Source organism: Meles meles, chromosome 9, assembly GCF_922984935.1.
Source record: "Meles meles chromosome 9, mMelMel3.1 paternal haplotype, whole genome shotgun sequence".
NCBI classification, from domain to species: Eukaryota; Metazoa; Chordata; class Mammalia; order Carnivora; family Mustelidae; genus Meles; species Meles meles.
Genome location: NC_060074.1, coordinates 52,351,945 through 52,379,538, shown reverse-complemented (window position 1 = coordinate 52,379,538; position 27,594 = coordinate 52,351,945). Strand labels below are relative to the sequence as shown.

The 27,594-nt window shown below is 36.2% G+C and overlaps 1 protein-coding gene across 2 annotated transcripts in view; it reads right to left on the bottom strand.

Moving 5' to 3' along the window:
* GALNT13 (polypeptide N-acetylgalactosaminyltransferase 13) overlaps window positions 1-27,594 on the bottom strand; it is a 554,323-nt gene that overhangs the window by 501,428 nt on the left and 25,301 nt on the right. For both annotated transcript variants that reach the window (XM_046019643.1, XM_046019644.1), the window contains exon 2: window positions 7,512-7,582. The gene's annotated coding sequence lies outside the window, so the exon portion shown is untranslated. The remainder of the gene's footprint in view (window positions 1-7,511; window positions 7,583-27,594) is intronic.

The following is a 27,594-nucleotide window of genomic DNA, read 5'->3' as shown; positions in this document are numbered from 1 at the left end:
TGGACCCATGCAATAGCATGGTTCCAGAGCCCAAGCTCCTAAGTAGTACATTTTGCTACTTCTCCAGTATAGAAAAAGAGAGATACTCTCTATATTAGGAGTTAGATTTTTTCCCCTGTCAAGATTATTGTTTAGTATGATGGTAAACTAACTGTAAAATATTGGTCTTTCATGCACCCAAGCTATTTAATCTTTAATTTAGCACTCTATCCTTGTTTCATTTTAAGCTGTGCTAAGGAAGGAAGACAAATCATATTAAGATGACATATTTACTATTCTAATTTATAATCGAGCAATATCATAAATTACACTGTTCCTGTTGCCCAGCATAGAAATGAATGTATCCAAGAGATTCTACATGAACCATAAGGGATATTTCTCCCTAAAAGTCCAAAGATTTTCCTCCCACCCAAAGACTTAACCAAAGAAGTAGTAAACTGGAAAAAAAAAAAAAAAAGTTTCTCTGACTATTGGTAATGTCATTTTCCAGTTCAGTCAACCTGGAAACCTGAGGGGTTTTTTTTGTTTTTGTTTTTGTTTTTATGATCATCATGTATTCTGTGTTTATTTTTTATTTTTTATTTTTTTTAATTTCTTTATTTACAGCATAACAGTGTTCATTGTTTTGGCATCACACCCAGTGCTCCATGCAGTACGTGCCCTCCCTATTACCCACCACCTGGTTCCTCAACCTCCCACCCCCCTGCCCCTTCAAAACCCTCTGGTTGTTTTTCAGAGTCCATAGTCTCTCATGGTTCATCTCCCCTTCCAGTTTCCCTCAACTCCCTCTCCTCTCCATCTCCCCATGTCCTCCATGTTCTTTGTTATGCTCCACAAATAAGTGAGACCATATGATACTTGACTCTCTCTGCTTGACTTATTTCGCTCAGCATAATTTCTTCCAGTCCCGTCCATGTTGCTACAAAAGTTGGGTATTCATCCTTTCTGATGGAGGCATAATACTCCATAGTGTATATAGACCACATCTTCCTTATCCATTAATCCGCTGAAGGGCATCTTGGTTCTTTCCACAGTTTGGCGACCGTAGCCATTGCTGCAATAAACATTGGGGTACAGATGGCCCTTCTTTTCACTACATCTGTATCTTTGGGGTAAATACCCAGCAGTGCAATTGCAGGGTCATAGGGAAGCTCTATTCTTAATTTCTTCAGGAATCTCCACACTGTTCTCCAAAGTGGCTGCACTAACTTGCATTCTCACCAACAGTGTAAGAGGGTTCTCCTTTCTCCACATCCTCTCCAACACACGTTGTTTCCTGTCTTGCTAATTTTGGCCATTCTAACTGGTGTCAGGTGGTATCTCGATGTGGTTTTAATTTGAATCTCCCTGATGGCTAGTGATGATGAACATTTTTTCATGTGTCTGAGAGCCATTTGTATGTCTTCGTTGGAGAAGTGTCTGTTCATATCTTCTGCCCATTTTTTGATATGATTATCTGTTTTGTGTGTGTTGAGTTTGAGAAGTTCTTTATAGATCCTGGATATCAACCTTTTGTCTGTACTGTCATTTGCAAATATCTTCTCCCATTCCGTGGGTTGCCTTTTTGTTTTGTTGACTGTTTCCTTTGCTATGCAGAAGCTTTTGATCTTGATGAAGTCCCAAAAGTTCATTTTTGCTTTTGTTTCCTTGGCCTTTGGAGACATATCTTGAAAGAAGTTGCTGTGGCTGATATCGAAGAGGTTACTGCCTCTGTTCTCCTCTAGGATTCTGATAGATTCCTGTCTCACGTTGAGGTCTTTTATCCATTTCGAGTTTATCTTTGTGAACGGTGTAAGAGAATGGTCGAGTTTCATTCTTCTACATATCGCTGTCCAGTTTTCCCAGCACCATTTATTGAAGAGACTGTCTTTTTTCCATTGAATATTTTTTCCTGTTTTGTCGAAGATTATTTCACCATAGAGTTGAGGGTCCATATCTGGGCTCTCCACTCTGTTCCACTGGTCTATGTGTCTGTTTTTATGCCAGTACCACGCTGTCTTGGTGATCACAGCTTTGTAGTAAAGCTTGAAATCGGGTAACGTGATGCCGCCAGTATTGTTTTTGTTTTTCAACATTTCCTTAGCAATTCGGGGTCTCTTCTGATTCCATACAAATTTTAGGATTATTTGCTCCAGCTCTTTGAAAAATACCGGTGGAATTTTGCTCAGAATGGCATTAAAAGTATAGATTGCTCTAGGCAGTATAGACATTTTAACAATGTTTATTCTTCCAATCCAAGAGCATGGAACAGCCTTCCATCTTTCTGTGTCTTCTTCAATTTCTTTCTTGAGTGTTCTGTAGTTCCTCGAGTACAGGTCCTTTACCTCTTTGGTTAGGTTTATTCCCAGGTATCTTATGGTTCTTGGTGCTATAGTAAATGGAATCGATTCTCTAATTTCCCTTTCTGTATTTTCATTGTTAGTGTATAAGAAAGCCACTGATTTCTGTACATTGACTTTGTATCCTGCCACGTTACTGAATTGCTGTATGAGTTGTAGTAGTTTGGGGGTGGAGTCTTTGGGGTTTTCCATATATAGAATCATGTCATCTGCGAAGAGAGAGAGTTTGACTTCTTCCTTGCCAATCTGGATACCTTTTATTTCTCTTTGTTGTCTGATTGCCATTGCTAGAACTTCTAATACTATGTTGAACAAGAGTGGTGAGAGTGGGCATCCTTGTCGTGTTCCTGATCTCAACGGGAAGGCTGCAAGCTTTTTCCCACTGAGGATGATATTTGCTGTGGGTCTTTCATAGATAGATTTTATGAAGTGAAATCTGAGTTATTTTTTACAGAGATGATGTACTGTGGTTACTCAGAGACTCTGGAGATTGAAGGAATGGGCTTAAGCCTCACCTTTTTTATTTTCTAGCTATCTGACCTAGGACAATTTACTTGGCTAAAGTCTCCCTCAGTTTTCTCTTGTGCAAAATGAGGATGGTATTAGTATCTACCTCTCAGAGTTGTCTGATGTGGAATTAAATAATATAAATCACTCCGAGTCTAGGGCCAAGTAAATGCCACACAAATGATGATTATTATTACTCCCTAACCCCATTTCTTTCAAAGTCTTACCTGCATTTATTCCTTTTCTCCATTCCCATTGCTATGGTCTTAGGTCTTCCTTCATGCCTTATTCTTTTACTTTTATATTTTCCTAAAAACTATCCTCTTGTCCACATGTCTTACAACTGGAATCCATTGTGAAGACACCACCAAACTAATATCAAAGAGGAACTTTTTATTCACAGGATTGGCCCACCCAAAATATTTCTTTTTTTTTCCCCCAATTGCCTACCAATTAAATTCAAAGTCCTTACTGTGATTATCAGTATTTCCTACAACCTAGCTCCAGCCTTAATTTTCCAGTGCTGTTTTTAGTCCAACACAAGAAACTTATTCTGTTGTCAAACTAATTAATTCACCATTCATTGAATGTGAAGTATGTCTCTTCGACTCTAAGCCCAAGCATGCCATTTCCTTGACTTCTCTATTAACATTTTCCACCTGCACCAAGATCTAGGGCAAATGCAATCATCATGATGAAATCTTGAGCCAATGCAGTCCAGAATTGTATCTTTCTTAAATCTCTTCTAATCCTTTATTTTTTCACATATATGTAATTGCTTCATTATTTCTCAAATTATTTAAAACAGTTTTACTGATCTGATTACCTTAGGCTATTCTCGTGATACCATATCCTAATATCCTATTCTTTATTTATGCCTGTGCCTGTCTTATTTCCTTAAATTGAACACGGAATTTTCTTGAGAGCCATTTTTGTCTTTCCCTCCTACTTGCTCTAGTACTAAACCAGCATGGTGCTCCTCATATAGGAGCATGCAATAAATATTTATTGAATTAAGTGAAGAATCACTACATGTAATCACTAGCTTTGTATTTAAGAGAGCAAATTTGCAAACTAAAAAGAGAAGCATTCTGTAAGTCCTTCCCTCTCAAAACCAACAGTAGTGTGAGAACACACTGTGACCCATTCCCTTTAAAGGCAATAATATTTTAAATACTAGTAAGTTTGAAAATATCCCTCAGGTAAAATGTTGTCTGACTGTTTCAAGAAGTTATGTAAAAGGACTGGGATCAGTGGATGACTGAAATGGAAAAAAGATGAAGATCACCCAAGAGACAAAAAGGGAAAGTATCAGTGTGGCCACTGTGGTATTATAAAGGATGTCCCTCAATGATGACACTCCTGAAGATGACAAACAGGAGAATAATTAACTAAGTCAAGCTAAACTCCTCATTCCAAACTTCTCTGCACTGCATGAAACCACAGGACTGAAAGAAAAGACCACAGTCCCCTCAAATTCAGAGAAGGCTAAGATATATACAGTCTCTTCCCTTGGAGAAGCAGCTTTTTTATTTTTTTAGTTTTCTTGACATAAACAACATTTTTTTAAAGATTTTATTTATTTTTGAAAGAGGGACAGAGGAGAAGCAGACTCCCCACCGAGCAAGGAACCCGATGAGGAACTCGATCCCAGAACCCTGGGATCATGGCCTGAGCCCAAGGCAGATGCTTAACCAACTGAGCCACCCATGCGCCCCCTAAACAACATTTTTTAAAGACAATTTGTTTCAGATTGCTGAATGCCCCTATTAACACTTAATATCTAACAGGGAGAAAATTAGCCTGACTTCATATTGCTTCTCTTTCCCTTGCTGCTATAACCTATAGCTTAGAGACTTCTGCTTAGCCCTGCCACATAGACATACTACAGCTATGATTTACCAAAACCACTCTTTACCCAAAACCTACTTCACCCAGGAGATAAGGAAATACAGAAATGATTATGTTATGATTAAGATTTACAAGAATGGCAGAGAACCTGGAAGGCCCAGTCACTTAAGCATCCAACTCTTGATTATGACTTAGGTCATGACCTCAGGGTCATGGGATCAAGTCCTTTGAAGGGCTCCATGATCTGTAAGCAGTCTGCTTGAAAGTCTCTCCCTCCCCTTCTCCTTCTGCCTGCCTCCCGGTCCCACTCACACTCTCTTTCTAAAATAAATAAAAATGTCTTAAAAAAAAAAAAAAAGATTTACAGGAATGGCATGACCAGATGCCTGTGCACAAAGATGAACTGACCAAGAAGTTACATGACCTTCCTTGGATTTCTACAAACATTAGTCACCTTCTGACAACAATCGCATCCCACTTCCCTCTTTTGCTAATATAAAGGCAGCTCAAATTCCATGTTGAGGGAACATGGTTCTCTGGGACAACAGTATACCATCTCTGCAGTTTGCTGGCTTTCTGAATAAAGCCACTTTCCGGGCCCCAACACCTTCCCTTTAGACTTACTGGCCTGTTGTGCCAGGAGAGGGAGGGAACAGAATCAGCTTGGGCTGGATTACAAATGTTAAGACAACTGTCATTTATTTAGTTAAAATTTAATCATCAATTACTTATTTACTAAAGAATTCATATGTATAATCTGAGGTTTGAGAGCAGTGTTTTCATGCAAATGAAAGAAAGATCAGCCACAGAATTTCAGTCCTTAACACTCATGTTAAGAGTATAAAGAAAAAAAGGCTTTAGAATTAGATCAGTCTCAAGGTTTGGTCCCACAAATGACACATTTGAACTTTCTCTGGTATATTTTCCTCATACCAAAAAAAAAAAAAAAAAAAAGATAGTAACACACCTACCTCATCATCTTATTGCTTAGATTACCTGAGATATTGAATGTAAAGTGCATGGGGTAGAGTAAATACTTAATACTGTTTTCTCATCCACATCACTTCAATCTCCATGAATGGCTTCATAAAGCACTGGATGAGATGATTCCCTCAAGTTAATCGACCATCATGTCAATTATTTATTTTATATCCATAAGTTTGTCCTCTTTCAAAATAAGCATTTCAGACTCTGTAAGCACTTCACAACTGTCCCCTTCTTTTCTCCACGAACCACACAAACATACTTTCAGCCTAGATATACAGTCAACACACAAAGGACATATCATGTGTGCTGATTTTATAAACTGTATATATGCATACTGATTACCTAAATGGTTTGTCTCTTCACTAGAAGTTCCAATTAGTAAAGATCTCTACATTCATAAAGAAGGCTGAACTTCAGTTTCTTTTGGACCAGGTTAATCAACATTATTCACTGAGTACTTTTGTTGCATACTTTACATGACATGACTATGAAGTTATGATGCTTACTAACAAACAGACTTGAAATATCAATTTATTTTGTACCTGGAATTGTGCTATACTTCACATGTATTAACTTACTACAAATGAAGTAGTTCCCAATCTTACATCCATTTTAAAGAGACATTCAGTAATTTGTTCAGTCACAAAGCTATTAAGTGATAAATCAGTATTCAAATGGAGGTGGTCTGAATCCAGAGTCTGAATTCCTAAACATGCACTAGGCCACCTTTTTAAAGTCATGTTGGGGTACAGCATAAAAACATCAATGGTGCCATTACTGCTTCCACATTTTTTATAAATTCTACTTTATAACTGCCCTCCTGATTATCTCATTTCATCAAACAAGGAATTTGAGCATGTGAAAGCCAGGACTCTGATTCTGTGGTCCCCTGCAAACTCTTAAAATAATAACATAATTTAATTTTTTTAATGAATGAAAGAAAATTCTTGGAGAACTTCAGAACTCTAATTCTAAACACTTTAAAAAATATATAAACTTAGGTGATTTAGAAACTTTTTTTTCAGAATCTTCATTTTCACTTCTTCCATCCTAGTTCAAAGCAGTCTAAATGAGGAATTAGAAAACACCATTCGAAATGAAAGAAATCAAATGACAGACAATCCAGCACAAAATACAATATTCCAGGATAATGCTTAAGCAAAACAGAAATACAAAGAAAGTATCAGAACATGTTTAAACTCTTTAAATGTTCATCCTCTTAGAGAAGTTATTTAACTTTGTCTATGTTAATAGATAGAGGCAGTATTATCTGAAAAGTCTTGTGTAGGAAGCCCAGATTTCCTTACTTTGAATAGATATTGAGCAAGGTGTTAAAACTTCCTCTCAGCTTCTTTTATATATAAAATGGGAATAAAAATAATGATCTTAAAATACCTGGGGGAGAATTATAGGCAACATATATAAATTGCCTGATTCACAGTAAGTCTTAATACTTGGCAAATCTTAATTCTTAATTCAATACTCCTTTTTAAATCTCCGTATCAGCACTGGCTAATAACACTAATGTTTCCTGTACTCTTCTCAATTTATGATTCAGAGAAAAAATCTCACTCAAATATAAGTGAGGAGTACTATGTGCAAGTTATATAAGTAGAACAACAGTAAAATCTGTCCTTAGAAATCTTGAATTTATACAACTTAATTCAGACTAGGAAATAGCTCATCAAATTTTTATCTTTTATATACATTTTGCCTCAATATTCACAAATATCAAGAACCATAAATAGAAATGTGTTCTTTTATGACTGCCAAATTCATTCAGCATGACTGCAATTGAGTGGAAAAATAAAAATACGTATTACTTACTGTATGTGGCATTTGGCAATTTCAAAATGATTTGCAAACATTCATCCTCAAAATACTCCTACAAAATGCATCTGTGAAAAGAAAAAAAAAATCCAAAAGAGTAAAGCAATTTGCCAAGGTCACAAAAAACTATTCCAGGCCAACACACACTTAGACAATATATACGTTAACATACTGAAATAAGGTTTTGCAAAATATAGATTACACATCTAGCAAACTATAATGGGCTGGTGAACAGAAATATTTCCAACTATATGCAAATATTCTATACATCAATCAAGGAGGATACTCTTATGAGGTCTACACACTGGCTTCAGAAATATATGCAAGAAACAGTTTACCCAGAACATGGCAGAACAACATAAAAGCAATTCAAAAATATAAGATATTTATAAGTAAATTTAGGCTGGAGATTTGAGGTGGTTATTAAAATATTTCAAGCTTTAAAATGTACTTTTGTCTGACATATAAAGATCACTGAGTTAGAAGAGAATTTTGCTTGATTTATCCAGAGAATTGCACCAATTCACTTTGTAATTGCATTTCAATTCTAATTGAAAACCACACCTTGAGAAAAATGCAGGCATGCCACTTGCACACCTTATAAAAATACACAAATTTCCATTTCTTTTTTGTCAGAAAGTCACTTATAAGGAGAAAGTTAATCAAATTTTATTAATTAATTTGTTTTAGAGGACAGGTGTTGGGAAGAGCACATTAATTTCAAAGCTCAAAATATTTCAACTTGAATGGATTTTGTTCTATTGGGTATAGGGTGCCATGAAAGAGCTGCTCAAAACAAAATAAAACAAAACACACCTAATGAGAACCAAAATAACCTCTTACAGTAGTACAATGTGTTATTTCAGACAGATTGAACACACTATGGACAATACGAATAAAAATCCTCTTAGGTAGCCAGCATCTTTAGTGGAACATGCATTCTCAGGGAGAAGCAGAATTTCTGCCCAGAAAGATTGCGTTTCCAGTGCAAATAGAAATATCACCTTACTGATGCAGGAGGCATACTTTTGTGTTAACCAAAAACAAATGTAATCAAATCAGAAGTTCAACAAGCAGAACAGGTCTTCTGAGTTGAAAGTCTCATTTATCTTCCTCTAGTGTATGAGAGACAACAAGATGACACCAGTCCCTACCTCGCACAAGAATGAGTAACTTTCCTAATCCCCAACACACAGCCTCTCCCAGAAGAAGAAACCAGACAGGGTTAGCAATTTATAACTACATGTCGAAAGTGAATTAAGAAATTTTTAAGGAACTGTGTATTTTTATGAATTTCATTGTTCTAAGTTTAATACCTAGAGCTTAAAAAAGGATACCAACTCATGTCTACCTAGAATTTCAGAAGAATTATAAAGTTCTAACAATTAGCAAACCTGTATTTTCTTCAGATCTTAGCATAGTCACCCTCATAGGCAAGAGAACTTAATACTAATCACATGATTTTCCCAATTTGACAAGCTAATAAGAGGTGATCCCAGGCGTCAAACGAGCTTTTCCTGACACAGATTCTTTTCACAACAGCACCTGCTAATCCCTACAGTGCATCCCCAGTAGAGGGTACAAACTGGGATAAAATAACCAAATCTGGTTTACTGACATATTTTTGTTTATCCCACACCATGGTTTTATAACTATTTAAGAACTTTTTTGAAGCAGGAGGTTTCCCGTAAGAATTCTCATTTCTACCTTCTTTGAAAGAGCAAAGAGGGGCGCCTGGGTGGCTCAGTGGGTTAAAGCCTCTGCCTTCGGCTCAGGTCATGATCCCAGGGTCCTGGGATCGAGCCCCGCATCGGGCTCTCTGCTCAGCAGGGAGCCTGCCTCCCCCTCTCTCTGTGCCTGCCTCTCTGCTTACTTGTGATTTCTGTCTGTCAAATAAATAAAATCTTAAAAAAAAAAAAAAAGAAAGAAAGAAAGAGCAAAGATTTTGTAAGGCTGGGCTCACAGCCTCCAGAGAACAGAGAAACACTTGCCCTTCCTGGATGTGACACGCTTTGGACACTTACCTATTGCCTACTTTTGTAAGCTGACTTCTACTCTGCCATTTGCAAGCCCTGAGTGTTTTGTTCCTGATCCCTATATGCCAACTACAATCAGATCTCTTTGCTGTGAAACTGGAGAGGAAGAACTTTCCTTAGTTATGGGGAAAAAGTTTATTTCATTTGATAAAGCCATTGTTTATAACCACATTTCACTGGATTCTTATAATTAGATATTATTAATTATCTTGTTTTAATATATGTATGTTTAAAATTCCATAGGTTTGAATTTCCATTTTTTAAATACATATTTGATAATTTTTATTTTTTTGTAAGATTTTGTTTACCTGAGAGAGAGAGCAAGAGAGAGCATGACCCAGGAGAGGGGCAGACGGAAAGGGAGAAGCAGACTCAACCCCAATGTGGGGCTTGATTCCAGGACCCTGCGATCATGATCTGAGCGGAAGACAGACAGTTAACTGAGCCACCCAATTGCCCCTATAATTGATAATTTTTAAAGCTAAGAGAGAAATTTATAAACCCAACTGATTAGTACAAATCAAGGTACTTAATGATCTAGAATAATGATTTTACATTTACCATGAACACATCTTCCAAAAACATACTTTCTAGACTGACAAGTATACTACATGGTAAGATAATTGTAAAAATAGAGAAAGAAACTTTCAATTTTACTAAATTAAACCAGATTAAGAGAACACAGACCACTGAAGGTAAAGATCAGCAATCCATAAATTCTGGTTGCATCATGGCATATTGCAAATAACTTGAAATGTTGAAATGTTTTGTATAACACTTAAAATACATAGACCTAGGGGCACCTGGGTGGTTCAGTCGCTAAGCATCTGCCTTCAGCTCAGGTCATGATCCCAGGGTCCTGGGATCCAACCACTCATTGAGTTCCCTGCTCAGCAGGGAGCCTGCTTCTCCCTCTCCCACTCCCCTTGTTTGTGTTCCCTCTCTCACAGTCTGTCAAATAAAGAAAATCTTTAAAAAAAAAAAAAATAGACCTGGAATTCTGGGTAGTTGTGGTAAAACCAGCCGCCCTAAACTGAAATTCTTCCCACATGCTGCAAAAAATATACAGCCAACAAAAACATAAACATATACAATCATAACATATTAACATAACATATATACATAACATACAAACATAAAAATATACAAATCCTAGGTCTTCAGTATAACTGGAAGTTGGAAGATAATAAAAATGTCAAATTATCTGTGAACAGAAAATTAAACACTGACTTCTAACAGAGCTACCTTACATGCTCCCACTGTATGTATTACAGAGATCTAAGGAGTACAGAAAAACTGTGAGGAAAAGAGGAAAGCAAAGGTCTAAAAGTAAGACAATACTTTCAAAAAGTTACTAAACAATGAAAATGTGAAAAAACTACCTGGGCATTTTTACAAAGTTACTGAAACAATGAAAATGTAAAAAAACTATCCAGGCATTTTAAAACATGCACACAGGGAAGCAATGAGAGTATATAAAATTCAAGGTGATTATATTTTGGGTTGGGGGCAAGTAAGGCATTTAAAAATGATGGGATATGTCAAAAGGACACAGGTGTCAGCTTCAAGAAGTTCTTACCAGTCCTATCTAGGACAACTGGAAAATCAAAATAAATAATTATCATAAAGAATTAAGATTCATTACAGTAAATATAAGTAAAGAAATGAATGAAATATATAAGAAAGAAGGATAACCTCTTCTCTGCTTGGAATGCCACCTAACAAATGTAGGCATGTTGAGGGAGTTAGGAAATCACCATTAAGCAAACATTATAGTTAACCGATTCACTCAACAAAACACTGTGGATCCACACTTACTCATGGGTGGGAGTGGGATGAAGAGCAAGATATTTCCATAGTCTTAAGGCATCCTCTCTCAAATCACTTATTAATTACAGTGGGGGAAATACAAACTTTCAAGGGTGACACTTGGCAGAGACCCCCTTATCTAAATGATCGAAGACAAGATAACGTCATCAATAATGGAGCAAATACACAACACCTGCCTCCACTCCATGAAGTCCTCACGTGCACTTGAGAAAGACCCATCACTCCTGCGGTACACAAGTCTGCCCAAAGGCATAACCTGAATCAATCATTTGGAAATATCAGACAAACCCAAACTGAGGAAAGTCTAAAAATATCTTCAAATTCAGTCTTGAAGGACTGAGAAAATGTTCCAGATTAAAGGAAGTTTAAAGGGCATGACAACCAAAGGCACATGTGATCCTAGATGCACTGTTATGTAACAGTATTTTGTTGATAATACATTTCTCAATTTTTATAATTCTGTGGTTATATAAAACAATGCCCTTATTCTTAGGAAATACATACTAAAATACTTAAATAAAGAAGCATGATGCCTTAACTTATTCTTAAATGAATCAGGGGAAAATACAAATATGTGTACATATATATGCACATATATATATATAAAATCATGATTATATAACTACATAATGATGCACATGTATATAAACATGTGAATACATGGAGAGTAAGCACAAATAATAAAGGAGCAAAATGTAAATAGCTAATGAATTTGGACAGAGTATTTAGGATTCTTAAGTACAATAACTGCAACTTTTCTGTATGTCTGAAACTGTATCAACATTTAAAATTAGAGGGGGGCCTACGTGGCTCAATCAGGTAGTTAAGCATCTGCCTTTGCCCAGTGTCTGGAGATCAAACCTCACATCAGGCTCCCTGCTCAGTGGGGAGTCAGCTTCTCCCTCACCTTCTGCCCCTCCCCGACCTGCTCAGACTTTCTCTCTTGCTCTCTCAAAAACATAAAATAAAATTTCTAAAAAAACTTAAAATTACAGGAAAAATACAGAAGTAAATAAATGCTTTACAGTCACTATGATATTTTGGGATCACAAAAAATAGGCAAACAGATAAATCAATGACTTTTTTTTTTTTTTTTTTGTCAGAGAGAGAGAGAGAGAGAGAGCGCGAGCAAGCGGGCACAGGCAGACAGACTGACAGGCAGAGGGAGAAGCAGGCTCCCTGCCAAACAAGGAGCCGGATGTGGGACTCGATCCCAGGACGCTAGGATCATGACCTGAGCCGAAGGCAGCTGCTTAACCAGCTGAGCCACCCAGGCGTCCCTCAATGACATATTTTTAAATCAAGAAAAAAACTAGAAAGTTAAAAAATAAGCAAGTTGTTTGGACAACTAAAATAACAAAAATCCATGTATGTATCGCTATATACACATCCTCCTGTATTTTACATATTTTATATCTATATGTAATGTATTTAAATTAAAATATTGTTTACAATTTCTGTATTTACATACATGTATTAAATATATAAATTACTGGAGAATGCAAATAAATGTAGAATCTAGTTTTGGAATTTTAAATAAACAGTACAGACAATATTATATAAAACAAATAATGATATTTTATTCACAAAAAAAGGTATCTGCAGTTAAAGGGAAAAAAATAAAGAAAAAGAAGATTATCAAATAGCCTTAAAGGTTATCAATATAAGTGTTTTTTCCCTTATATAATTGTTTTGCTAAATAAAAAATTATCAAGTTTTTTATGAATTTAGAAAAAATTCAAAAATAAGATCATCCTTAATTCCTAAAGTAATTTATTTTATGTATAACTTTTCTGCCTTTATTTCCAGACTATTCTGTAAAGAATTATACCATATAAACTATTTTATAATTAGTATCTTTTTACTTGTGAATTTCTTTCTGTAGCAATACCATTTTTTTATCATTACAATATGAAACAATTTCACTCATTGATACCCCATACATGCCATTATTTATTTTGTATTTTTTTCATACATAAGTTATCAAGTATCTGTTACCGAAAACAATGAAGAACAAAAACACTGTGGTATCCTTTTGTATGTATCTTCTGCTATAGCATGTTTCCTTGGGATAAAATACCCAGAAGGGGGATTGTTAAATCAAAGAGCATGCCGCTGTTAAGACTTGATGTTTTACGGGCGCCTGGGTGGCTCAGTGGGTTAAGCCTCTGCCTTCAGCTCAGGGCATGATCTCAGGGTGCTGGGATAGAGCCCCACATCCGGCTCTCTGCTCAGCAGGGAGCCTCCTTCTCCCTCTCTCTCTATCTGCCTCTCTCCCTCTGTCAAATAAATAAATAAAATCTTTGGGGCACCTGGGTGGCTCAGTGGATTAAGCCGCTGCCTTCGGCTCAGGTCATGATCTCAGGGTCCTGGGATCGAGCCCCGCATCGGGCTCTCTGCTCCGCGGGGAGCCTGCTTCCTCCTCTCTCTCTGCCTACTTGTGATCTCTCTCTCTGTCAATTAAATAAATAAAAATCTTTAAAAAAAAATAAAAAAAATTAAAAAAATTAAAAATAAATAAAATCTTTAAAAAAAAAGACTTGATGTTTTACTATATTAATATGTTACATTATAAGTCAGATCATATGGCATCCATTAATATACTAATTTTAATTATATTAATAGTATTTGGCTATTTTATTAATACTGATATGCACAATTTTCATATTTGAACCCCACAATCAGGTTATACTTTATAATCACCGCAGCCAGTGGGGGTCATGACATAATATTTGTTGCCTGTTTGAAATCTGATTTGGCCCTAGTTTTTCATATTGTCATGTCTTAACTTGATTTCTATGCATTCTGGGTATTATACATGTTGAGTTGAACTACCTTTTAAGATGTTTTCAAAAAGAAGTTACCCAAACATCTAACTTGAAATAAAAAACTGTCTCTATGGGAAAGAACGGAAACAGAGCAATTTTAGTAAAATAATTATTTATTTTTGGAGGAATTAACACAATTCCTTATTCTCTTACAAAGCAACAGTCAAGTACTTTATAGGACCTAAGGAAGGAAAATAACTAGATGAACATGTGTTACCGTCCTGTAACTGGGACATGCAACAGGATTGTTACATGACTAGTGGTGCAGGGGAAGGCAGGAAACACTACAGATTCTTCTGAATAAGCCAGGCAGCGATCCAGGTCTCATTTCTAATTATGGCAACAATGTGTTCCAATGCCTGCATGTTACCATTTTATTTACACTAGCCATTACCATTTACATCTTATTACATAGATATTACCCTTTTTTTAAGAGTCATTTTCTTTCATTTTTTAAAAGATTTTATTTATTTATTTGACACAGAGACAGACAGTGAGAGAGGAAACTAGTGGGAGAGGGAGAAGCAGGCTTCCCGCCAAGCAGGGAGCCTGATGCGGAACTCAATCCCAGGACCCCGGCATCATGACCTGAGCTGAAGGCAGACGCTTAAGGACTGAAGCACCCTGGCGCCTTTAAATGTCATTCTCATTGATGGTTCTCAATGACTTTCTACCTCCTTCTGCCACCTTTCTTCCTATATTCACTCTGAATTCCTGCAGAGCCCCTATAGATTTAGCAACTTTCTAGTCTGGAGATTCCGTATTTTGTATTCTTTAATTCTGGAGATTAATACAAATTTCATTCAGTATAAGCAGCCACTCAACCCTCTGAAGTCTTCGCTGGTCTGCCCTGACAAGGCACTGAACCAGGGATAATCACAAGTTATAACTCCCTTCACACATTCATGTAAGCCAAAAACAAAACTTCACTAACATGAAGATATACAAACTTATTTCCACTCATATTTAAATCTTGTCACTGTGTCAGTGAATAAAATTAGATTAAGTCAAAGTGATTTACTTCTCTCAAAATCATGTTGTTTTTACTCCCATTTGTTTTGCTCTTTTGAGGTGTATGAAATCAACTATATTTTAATTGATTCCTCTATTTTCCTAGATACCAGAGCAAGCTCATTAATCTATAACTTCTAAAGTCATCACTAGTATGTTCTGGTCCTCTCCCTCTCTCCCCATCTCTTTCTCCCTCTCTTGCTCATTCCCTGCCCCAATATTTTCATGTGGCCTTCAATAACCTTAAACTAACTCCCTTGCATCATTTCTATTGCAAATATGACTTGATAAAAATCCTATGATAATTTCAATCATGAAAAGCATGACAAATCAGAAACTTCTGGATACTGTACATTACTTAAACATAATTCTTCTCAAGACCACTGGACAACTTATATGAGTGCGTAATTGCATGTCCAGTCTGTACTCTATGGTTAAATGCATAGGTACTGCTTTGACCAAGCTCCTGGACAACTTTGACCTTTGATTTTCGACAGTGTGTTCTTCATTACAGACAGCATTTACACTGTGGCATTCTCTAACTGAAAACTGTTTATCTATCCCTCTTCTCTACTTGTTTAGCTTGGGAGAAGTCAAGATCCGTTTCCCAAGGCAAGTGGGCTCTCAGTCAATTTTTTTGTTCCCTTCTTTTTCTTTTTTTTTTTTTCATTTTGTTGTTGTTGTTATTGTTGTTGTTGAATATTGGAGGAACTGGCAAAGTGCCTTTTCCAAATATTTACCAGTCTCTCCACGCAAAGAGCTTTAAATACCTTCCCCTTCCTCAACTGCTCCTATCTACCTGGAGATGAGAAAATGTTGGCTCCTTTATCCTTACATGAAAGCTGTAACAGGTTATTAGCTCACTCCACCCCACTCTCCGCAAACATGCACTAAAGCATGCCATATTTTGGACTTTCGCTTCATTATTTTCTAGTCTGTAGAAATTTTACCTTTTCCTTTATATATTCCTCTTTTGACCCATTTCACCTGAATAAAATTATTCTAAACTAATTAAAGATACAGGCAAAGGCAGATGTTAGGAGAATTTCATTACATAAATCCTTAAAAGTACCTGGAGTGTCTAAGAATTAGAGATCAAATACGTAAGTTGTGATTTGTGCAGCTAATAGAATGCTATGCAGTCACAAAACTCATGTCTCAAATAGTACTTATTTATATACAAAAATCTTAAATATATTTAAAACAATGTGCTTTTTTAAAGTAATATGGATAAGGTAGCAATTGTATTACAAATATATATTTATATTTACATATATTTATATAAAATTCAGAAAGATTAAAGGACTATACAGAAAAATGTTAACAGTTATCTGTGAATGATATAAAAATGTAAGAAATATTCATTCTTTTTTATTTTCTTAATTTTGCAAATCTTCTGCAAAAATATGTATCATGTTATAATCCAAAAAGAAAGAAAGAATACTAGTTTATAAAAGCTCGGTGGAAAGAAAAGCAACAAAGTACATATGTAAGAACCAAATGCACAGCTATAAATCAGACAAAACTAGCCTTAAAAGAGCTGGAGACTAGCATAGACAAAATTGGGGCATTATAAGATGAAATTGTCAAAAAAACTAACAAAATGTGATTTTTTTAATGTGATGTGGCTAGACCTGACAGTTGCTTTCCCAATATCTATGCTCTCCTTCCTCCATTGCTATGTGCACCTTTTTTTTTTTTTTTTAAGATTTATTTAGAGAGAGAGACTGGGGGGGGGGGGGGGGTGGCCAGAGGGAGAGGGAGAGAGAGATCTCAAGCAGACTCCTGCTGAACACAGAGCCTGAGGTGGAATTTGATGACCTGAGACAAAATCAAGAGCTGGACATTTAACTGACTGAGCCACCCTGGCTCCCCAGCTATGTGTACTTTTAGGCTCTTTGGCCTTTGCCTATCTGAAATGTAGATATAATACTTAGAATTCTGGCACCTGTTTTGAGTATATGAATCTTAAGATGGCTACAAGGATCCAAGCCCTTTGGTGACATGATAGAACCCTCTTGTCACACTTGGTCTACCAATATCAAGACTTCATGTTTTGTGAGGGAAAATAAATCACTAATTTCTTTATGCTACTCTGGGTATACACTGAACACAATTTCTAAGTGATACATATTATTTAAGAATTTGCAGGTAAGAGGGACACCTGGGTGGCTCAGTGGATTAAGCCTCTGCCCTCGGCTCAGGTCATGAACCCGGGGTCCTGGGATTGAGCCCTGCATTGGGCTCTCTGTCGCAGGGAGCCTGCTTCCTCCTCTCTCTCTGCCTGCCTCTCTGCCTCCTTGTGATCTCTCTCTCTGTCAAATAAATAAACAAAATCTTAAAAAAAAAATTGCAGGTAAGAATAAAGAAAATGTTTCCTCTGTGATGGATTTAATGATTATTTAATCAGCACATATATTATCAAATTTTAGGGTTCATATGCCAAATCATACTTAAAATGAAGAAAAATTTAAAGGAGTTCAGAGAAGAAAAATGGAAAGAATTAACATTTAGGAAATTAGGATATATTAAGAATGACTCAAATAGAGAAATTTATATTTCATAAAAGGAAATATTTAGTATTTTATCTTGAATTGCATGAAGGCTTTTACAATTAAAATCCAAATAATGAAATAGCACTAAAAATAGCAGAAGAGAGGAGCTTAGGTGGCTCAGTCAATTAAGCATCTGCCTTCAAATGAGATCTCACCATCCCAGGGTTCTGGGATCAAGCCCCGAGACGTGCTCCCTGCTCAGTGGAGAGCCTGCTTCTCCCTCTCCTTCTGCCCCGCCCAGCCCCACTCATGCTCTCCCTCTCTCTCTCAAATAATTTTTTCAAAAAATCTATAAAAGTAGAAGGGATTATATTATGCATTAAAAATGAATTTCCAGAAACTAAAAATTACTTAGATACTACTTTTTAAAGCAAAAACTCTTTTAAACATCTTCTAAGATTTTATTTATTAATTCATGAGACAGAGACACACACAGAGAGAGAGAGAGAGAGAGAAGCAGGTTCCGTGCGGAGCAGGGAGCCCGTCCAATGCGAGACTCTGTCCCAGGACCCGGGGATCACCACCTGAGCTGTAGGCATTCATTTAACCAACTGAGCCACGCAAGCATCCTAAATATCTTCAAGTCTAAATTCAGGAATGACATCTTTCAAATCATGAAATCCAATTAGAAATATGGTGTGACTATATGATAAACTGTAGGTAGAGATTGTTAGTTTTATATTGTATATTTTATGACCAATATTTGTTTTCTTCATGTTTTATGCCATTGTTTAAATATATTACATTTGTATTAATTTTTTTGAGAATAAGTTAGTATTTATCAAAAATGCACCCATTACTCCACTACACCACTCAAACACATGGTGTGACCGTTTGTATTTTCCAAAGATGGTCACAATAGCTCCCATCCAGCATGCTCTTCTGCTATGTGACCCAGACATCCCACCCATCATGAGAGGAATCTATTCCTTTACTTCCTGGAATCGGAGCAGACCCAAAGACTCCACTGACCAAGAGGATATGGTAGAAGCAATACTGTACCATTTCCATGAGTGGCTCTTCACATGCCTAGTGTCTTCTATTTTCTGCCTCTTGGAGCCCTCAGCTCTCCCATGTTGGGAGATTCAATAATTTCCCATGTTGGGAGATTCATTCAAGAATCAGACATGACTAAAGAAGACATATTGGAATCCAGTTCATCAGTCTTTTGAGGACTCCACCCCCAGCTACCACCTGGTGGCAACTACATGAGAGACCCTAAGTGGGGATCTCCCAGCTGAGCCCAGTCAACCCATACAACTATGAGAGATTATAAATAAATTGCTGTTTGAAGCCAGTAACTTTTGAGATTATTTCTTGCATAGCAGTAAGATAACCAGAAAAAAATGCGATCATCCTAGAACGTAAAATCTGGAAGTATAATGAATTAATCTAATGTCCTTTATTTATCTGAAATTATATATATAAACATATACTGACCAAAATGTGAACTGTTTGTATGGTAATCTATCTTTCGGTCTCTGTCTCTACCTCTACCTATACAAATTATCTTATTTCCAATTAAAATTATTTCCAGTGGTTTTTCTGGCCACACACACACACACACACACACACACACAGTGTATAGTGTATGGGGGGGGGCCTTCAGCTTATAAAATAGACTATATAGCAGAACCCTGAGTGCTGTTCCTATATAAAGAACTGACAATGTGGTAAGTGGTGTAAATTTGTTTTCTGTTCTCCCCAAAAGCATAACTGAGACCAGTGAGACCAATGAGAAAAGTTATAAGGAATCATGTTTGAGCTCAGCCAAGGAAAAGCTGTCTTACTATGAGGAATGCCAAAACAGAATGGGCTGCCCGAAGAAAGGGCCTAAGAGTTCAAGTAAAAGTTAAATGTCCATATGCCAGATACATGGAAAGGACTTCAAGCACTGGCTAGTTCCTGAAATTACATGGTTTTTGAACAGCCTCTTGAATCCATGATTTTGATAAATTTGTGGTGATTACTTTGGAAAACATTACACTAGTATTTTTATATCCCCATCATATTCCAGAAAAAGTTACCAGGAATGTCACAAAGATTCATTCAATAGAGCATCATTAAATTCATAACCCTTTTCCCACTGAATCAATATTTAACAATTTCTCAAGACATTTATTGAATGACTAGGAATGTTATGGACTTTGGTGGGCCTCAGGGGAACAATGAGAACTATGACGCCTCCAATGTGAGAAAGCATATAATTTAAAATGGGAGACAGATGGGGACACAATTAACTACAATAACATGGTGTAAGTCAGCAACAGCAATAGGAACAAAGTGCTGTGGGAACAGAATAAAAGAATACAATGATTCTGGCTTAAAGACTTGGGAAAATTCCTTAAAAAAAGACGTATCATTTGAATTGATTTGTGCTGTGTGGAAGTAAGTAATTCAAGGCTGAAAAGCAGTGTGCCCAAAGAAAACTGCCCTGGACAGCTCTGACCTGTCCAGGTAACAGAGAAGTAACCCAGAGAGTCCTGAATAGGTCTGGAAGGATTAAGAGAGGAAATATGAAGCTACAAAGGTCATTTGGGATAAATTTCTATAAATGATCTTGAATGAGACACTAAAGAATCTGAGATTTACCCCGCGGTGCTTTCAAAGGCCTTTACACCGAGGAATGACAAGTTCAGAATTAGAGAGATCCCTCTATTGGCAACGTGAAGTGCACAAAGGACTACATGATGTGGGGAACCCTGGGTTTAGACTAGGTACAAACTTGACTGAGGGCGGGCGGGGTGACAGGATCACTCCTCAAGATTCCTCTCAATCTTAAACTCTGTCCCTTGCAAAAGAAAGGAGTTACAGACAAATTCTTATAAATGACCAAGGTGGCAGAACTCTTAGGCCACTGTGGTGAATATCTAAAAGACACTACCATTTCAAATACCCATTGTGTTTGACAAGAAGTCCTACAATCTTTGACTTGCTGACAACGGAAATGGAAAAGGAAAAAAATCACAAGGAAGACATTAACATAGCAGAGTAGAAAGGCATTTTCAACTATCCTACTGGGAAAGCCAGATAAAAATTGGAGTGACCTAAATCCTTTTCAGCCTGCATCATTTTCCAAAGTAGCATCTACTACTTTGGAAGGCTCAAGGGATCTATCTGTACGTGTGCAGTCTAATTAAAAGCATGTAGTAAGGACTTAATTGTGGAGGACATTTTGCTAATACAGCACAAAAAGAACTGTGTTGGACTGCCTGTTTGGATTTCATAATCTACAAAAGACTGACAGATGTAGATATAAGTCTACAACTTAGGAAGATAGAAGAAAAGTTTCATTAAACTATAGGAATAGGCAAAAATACATGTACTTTCACTGATTGCTTCATAAGCATCCATATGCAGGACAACTCCTTGATTAGTTCCATTTCAAAGGAAAGCAGAGCTAAGGATCAGAGAATAAATACCAGGGACCAGATCTCACTCCAGAGACTTGCTGTAAGAAAAAAGGAAAGCTCAGTCCTACTCAGCTTTAATAGCACTAAAAGCCAAGGTCAGTGAAGCAGGAGAAACAGGCCAACCACAACACAGCATCAGTTCTGGGGTACTAGCTCCTTCCTTTCCTTTTCTATCCTTGCTTCCTTCTCACTAGTGTTGGCGTTGGGCCATTCCAACAAGCTCATGTGGCCTTAAAGAGGGAGAGCTATAGATGCGTAAGAGCAAAACAGTAATTCATAAAATAGCTAATAAATAGAAAGCGTGAAACTGGATTGAGACAGTAACATGTGAAAAAGAAATTGGAGTGCAATGTGAATTTTTTCCCCTGAAAAATAAAATATATGGTGCATGACATCAGAATTCTTAAGTCCTCTGGATGACTTGCTTGATGGCAATCAGCCAAGCATAGCATCAGATCGCAGTTCTAGAAATAAAGAAACTCACTGTCCTTCAAGCCCCTGCACAATGAACAAATGAGTTGCATAATTTCCTAGAAAATACAGCCATGAATAATATGCTATGAACACAATTGCTGAAAAACAGAGAAGAAAAAGTAAAATTTCTACAAAATACCAATATGTAGTAACATACTCAAATGATAAGTTAATGTTAATGCAGAAAGATGATAATTCTGTTTGTTTATGGTATGAGGTCCTTTTCTTGTTGGAACACATGGCGTTATGAAAATATGTAGCTCTATTTTGCAGATGTTGTTCAACTCTGAATAAGAAAATAATCCTCAGAAGCGGGAAAGAGAAAATCATCTTTTTAATAGTATAAGACTTCAGTAAGGCAGAAACTTGACAGACAGGAAGCAAGAAGAGCAGATGCACAGAAAAAGGGATTTTGCCTAGCGGATCTCCAGGGTTTTAGAACTGCAAAAGCACTCAGTAATTGCATGCAGTGAACATGAGCCCATTGCTGAAAACGCATTTGTAAGTATGTGCCCTTTAATGAAATTTTGGAAGCACCCGATCTTGCAGTTACATGTTGTCTCAAAATAAATGAATCCAAAAACCACTGGCCAGATTTATTAATTGATTATGTACACTGACTGCTTAGGAAGGAATCATTTCATGCACCAATCAAGGGTACTTCTGTATTAAAATGTGATAATTTATTGGCCCACAATTGTCTATACCAACTTATTGTGAGATATAGCCCTTTGATTAATTGAAAGTGTATACGATTTATGGAATTACAATGAAATACAGGTGCATATAATACATTTTGATTAAAATCACGTAATTTTTTTCATGGCAAGTAAGTACATATATAACATGTACATACAATAAATATATATACGAATAAAAAGATGGACAGAAAATAACATTGGTTAAAAGTGACTAAATGTGCGAGTTTTAGGGTGTATTATTATGGAGAAAAGTGACAAGGTACTGGGGTACATGAAAATTTTTAAGGCTGGTGAAAAACTAAAACTACTGAGTTAAACCTGATTAAGATAGTTATACTGAAAATAAGGTCTGAGGTAATTCAGTTTAAAGAAGTTGGACAATAATTTAAATTGGTCCAATAAAGGTCAAAATAAACTCTATAATTAAAAAGCAACTAAAAGTCAAGAATAAATTTGAATTATCAAAAAATAAGATCAGTAACTTTTTTTCTAGCTTGAGTGGTGCCCAAACACAAAATAATGAAGGCCACACTTAAAAACTCCAGGGAACCCATAAAAACAAAAACTCAACTTTCAGCAGAAACCCTTGGGGAAACACACACACACACACACACACACACACACACACACACACACACAGCTGGTGGGCATTAGTCTGGTCCTATGACAGGAAACAGTATGTTATCTTTGATTTAGAGTTAGTTAAAACCACACTGCAAAATCAATCTTTGCTAAACTTCCTATATCTTGGTTTTATAACGATGGAGAATATTTTTTGTGAGTCATTAATGTCCGAAGCACTTGTTAAATAAAATGAAAACTCATCACAAAGCAAGCTTACAAGGCTAATTATCAGTAGTCTATCACACTATAAAATACAGGTGGCGTAATATTTTGGCGGATAGATGGAACAGTACAAAAAAAATCAATCGTCTGTGACTTAATGTAAACTTGATTGAAAACTGTTAACCTCATGCATAGTTCCCACACATCACAGGAGTCATCCCTGGATTTTAAGTATTTCATATGCCGAAATTCTTTACAAGACTGTTGAAGCTTATAATAAAGGTTTCTTTTTAGTAACTCCTAAAATATTATTCAAGTGGCACACAAAACTTCATGATGGGAAGAAAAAGGAATACTGAGCAAATGCCAGCTGAGGACTCACAGTATTTCCAGGCAGTACCAGAAAACTGTTTGAATCACAGCAAGAAAAAAGTAATAAAAAGTTATTTTAATAATTTCATTATTTGTACTATGAAAATTTATTAAACACATGCGTTAATTAATATCCTATAAAACCACTTTTTATATGATTAAGTCTCACAAAACATAACGTAAGTTAGTCCTTTGTCACTTTTTTAAAATAACTATTCTATTTTCCTGAACATGTTTTTGGAGTTGAGGAACTGGTAGGTTACATTTAACAATTAGCTCTGGAACATTTCAACCATCTGCAAATAATTCACAAATAAATCAAAATCGCATGACACATCATTAGATTCCCACCAACAGTTTATTAATTTATGTATAATTACCATTTGTTCAAATTATTGTGGAGTAAATTACAAACTATTGGTGTTTAAAACACCACGTTTTCCTCATATGATGAGAAGAGAATCAGACTTCAAATATCTCTAAATGAGATATCAATTATAATTTGTTATTTAAATTGTGTTCTTCTAAATAAAAAATAGAAAACCTCCAGGTAAGCATTTATTTAAAAAAAAGAAAAGTAGATATCACATACTGAATATGAAATCTCTCTCTAAAGCACAAAAAACTAATAATATGTCACATCTTTTTCATTCAGGGACTAAGGCTAGGATGGCAACATGTTTTTAAATTTTTACTATTTTTTGTATTCTCACACACAAAAAAAACTCTTATCTTTCCAGTTCTCTTAGGATCATTCTCAAGAAAAAAAAATCCAGTCAAAGATGATCAAGAAACCAAAGAGAAAATGGAGGATGACTGTTCAACTTAACCAAGAACACCTAACAAAAATTAGCAGTGACATCGGAATCTTCCAAATAAACTTAAAGCAAATAGAAGCTTACCACCACCCATTTTCAAAGCTAGATGCACTTTCTGCAAAGAGGCATTTCCATGTTAAGCACTGTGTACAATTTCTACATACACATCATCAGTGTGTATCTTTGCCTTCACACATTTACCTTCTCTTTTCTCTTAAATAAAATTTCTAAATACTGCGCTAATACAGTTTAACTGTGGTTCTGTTTTGCTTGCCTTCAATCCTATCTCTGACTTCTATTTATTTATTGTCTCCTGGGATCTGATTTTGCAGTTACTCTTTACAATAACTCTTCCAGGTCTGATCATTTTATTTTAGAAATCAGAAGCAGGCCAGATTTACTAGGCACCTGTCATGCTAAATGCCAGTAGAGGACCCTGGAAGAGGAGGTACATTAATAATAGCTATAGCATTTGTTGTGCGCTTGCTAAATGCCAAGCACAGTAATTGATACATTACCTGCATTGTCACCTCAACCCTCATGACAACCTATTAAAATACTTGTAATTATTAGGTGGGTGAAAATAAATATCTAGCTCTTACTATTGTGAGAATAAAATGAGCTAATCTATGAAAAGCACTTAAAAGGGAACCTCATGCCCATTAGAGACCTGGGTTTTAATAGTGGTAGCTGTTATTACTATTACCCTCATTTTTAAGATCAGGTAACTAAATTCCACAGAGACTACGTAACTGTCATTTGCCAGTCTATTAGTAATTGGATGAGTCATAGTTTCTAAAGTGCATTTATGCAAACCCCACAGTCAAACTTGTATCTTTAACACAACCATGCTTCTCTGCCCCCTCCAAACTTGAATGTCTACATTTTTTCTATCTTACAATCAAGGGGTCATTCATATACTTAAAGGTTATTATTAACTGCCAAGAACGCCACCTTTAAAAGGAAATTAAACGGACCTTTGATTCAACAAACTAAATGATATAGCAGGACAAAGCAACTCTCACTGCACCCAAAACACTGTCCAAAAACCACATTACTCAAAAAATGGTAAAAGGAGGTGATCCAGAGGGATTATAATCACAAGCTGTCAACAGAAACAAGATATTCACAGCTTTAAAGAATGCCTTATAATTTGCTTTTTCTCACTTCAGAATCCCCCATCCTTTCATACCATAAAAACACTTTATTTGGGAGGCACCCTCAGGGCTCAATCAGTTAAGTGTCCAACTCTTGATTTCAGCTCAGGTTATGATCTCAGGTCCCGAAATCAAGCCCTACCTCAGGCTCCACATGGAGTGTGGAGCCTGCCTAAGATTCTCTCTCCCTGGGCGCATTGGTGGCTCAGTGGGTTAAGCCTCTGCCTTCGGCTCAGGTCACGATTTGCTCAGCAGGGAGCCTGCTTCCCCCTCTCTCTCTGCCTGCCTCTCTGCCTACTTGTGATTTCCCTCTCTCTGTCATATAAATAAATAAAACCTTAAAAAAAAAAAAAGATTCTCTCTCCCCCTTTCCCTCTGCTCCTTCCCCAGCTGGTGAATTCTCTCCCTCCAGGAAAAAAAAAAAAAATATATATATATATATATATACACATGTATTTTTTTAACATATCAATTAAAAGTAATTTTGGGGGGCAATTTTCCACAATACCTTTTCGTGTTATATACATCCCAAGTTATGAAGGAAAACTGGGAAATTTCATTCCTCCCTCTCTCTCTCTCCCTCTAAAACTATCACAAATTTTCTTTTGGTTTACTGAGCTCACTGATATTCATAGTTAAAAGATGCTGAAGAACACACAGATACATAATACACGTACCACACACACAATTCTTCCAGCAATCAGTAGCTTAGAAATCTCTCAATGAAACACATTTGTGTTCTCACATTTATTAGGAATAGCTAGCATTTTTAAAGCAACTATTTCTGATTGTCTATGAAATTAAAGTTTTAGCCAAAATGATAAGCAGCACTGAGAAATTCAAGCCAGCTGCCAATTATCTAAGATAGCAATATCCTCACATCTGTGTAACAGTGAAATGCCCACTCTTCATCTATCAATTCTTCTGTGAATCTGCAGGCACATCAGGTAATCACAGTAACTGGTATAATTTAATAACACAGAGGACTATAAAATTTACCATCTCTACCTGGAAACCACTACAAAATGTTGTTTAAAATTATTGCTTAGTGCCATGAAAATGTTCAGGAAAACAGAAATGGAATGGAGATAAGATCTTTTAAAGAAGCTTTTAGTAATGTTTTGCATTTCTACATCAGCAAAAAAAAAAAAAAGTTACATTGTTTTACTTATAAGGAAAACCTTACATAATGAAAAAAACTATCAAAACTATTTGGGAAGTGGTTATTACAGATTAATAAGGCTAAAGAAGCATGATTCCGGTTTGAGTGGTCAATTCAGTTAGACACAAGGTAAAGAAGTAAAGTTAAAGAGAATAAGGACCACTGTTAAAAAGACAATTAACACCTTTAATAGTCAGCTAGAGCAAGTAAGAAACCTGAGTCAGTCTTGACAACTATCATACCTACAAAAATTCATTCTCAAAGAAAGTAAGAGGCCTATCTCATTAAAAATAAACAGTAGATTATAGAGTGATATCAGGTATTTTTTCAAACTAGTTGCTTTACTTTTTAAGTTTTTATTTAAATTCCAGTGAGTTAATATATAGTGTAATATTAGTTTCAGTAATAGAATCTTGTGATTCGTCACTACATACAATACCCAGTGCTCATCACAAGTGCCCTCCTCAATACCCATCCCCCATCTAACGCATCCCCTCACCCACCAGTTGCTTTATTTTAAAGGTAGGGAAATTCAGTTCCAGAAAAGTTAAATGACATGCCACGGATGTTATGAATGGTTTTTTCTGGACTAGAATCTAGTTCTTCTCCTCTTAGCCCCACGATCTTTATAATGCTGTAGGGGGTGACGGCTACTATGCTAGCAGGAGGTTAGTATTTACATTTCTTTATATAGCGCAACCCCCATGCCTAAATCCAACCAGTTCCTCTCCTCAGAGGGAATCATAATTGTTTATTACTTCCACAACAGAAGCCTTAAATTCAAATGTCTTCACAGACCAGCATGATTTAACAGAGAGTAACTGGAATTTGTAAAAATCTGGAGAGTACATAACCACCTCAATGCAGGCACATTTTTAAAAAATCAAATTGAGGCATACTTTGACCACACAAATGGACTCAAAGTATTTTAGACGTT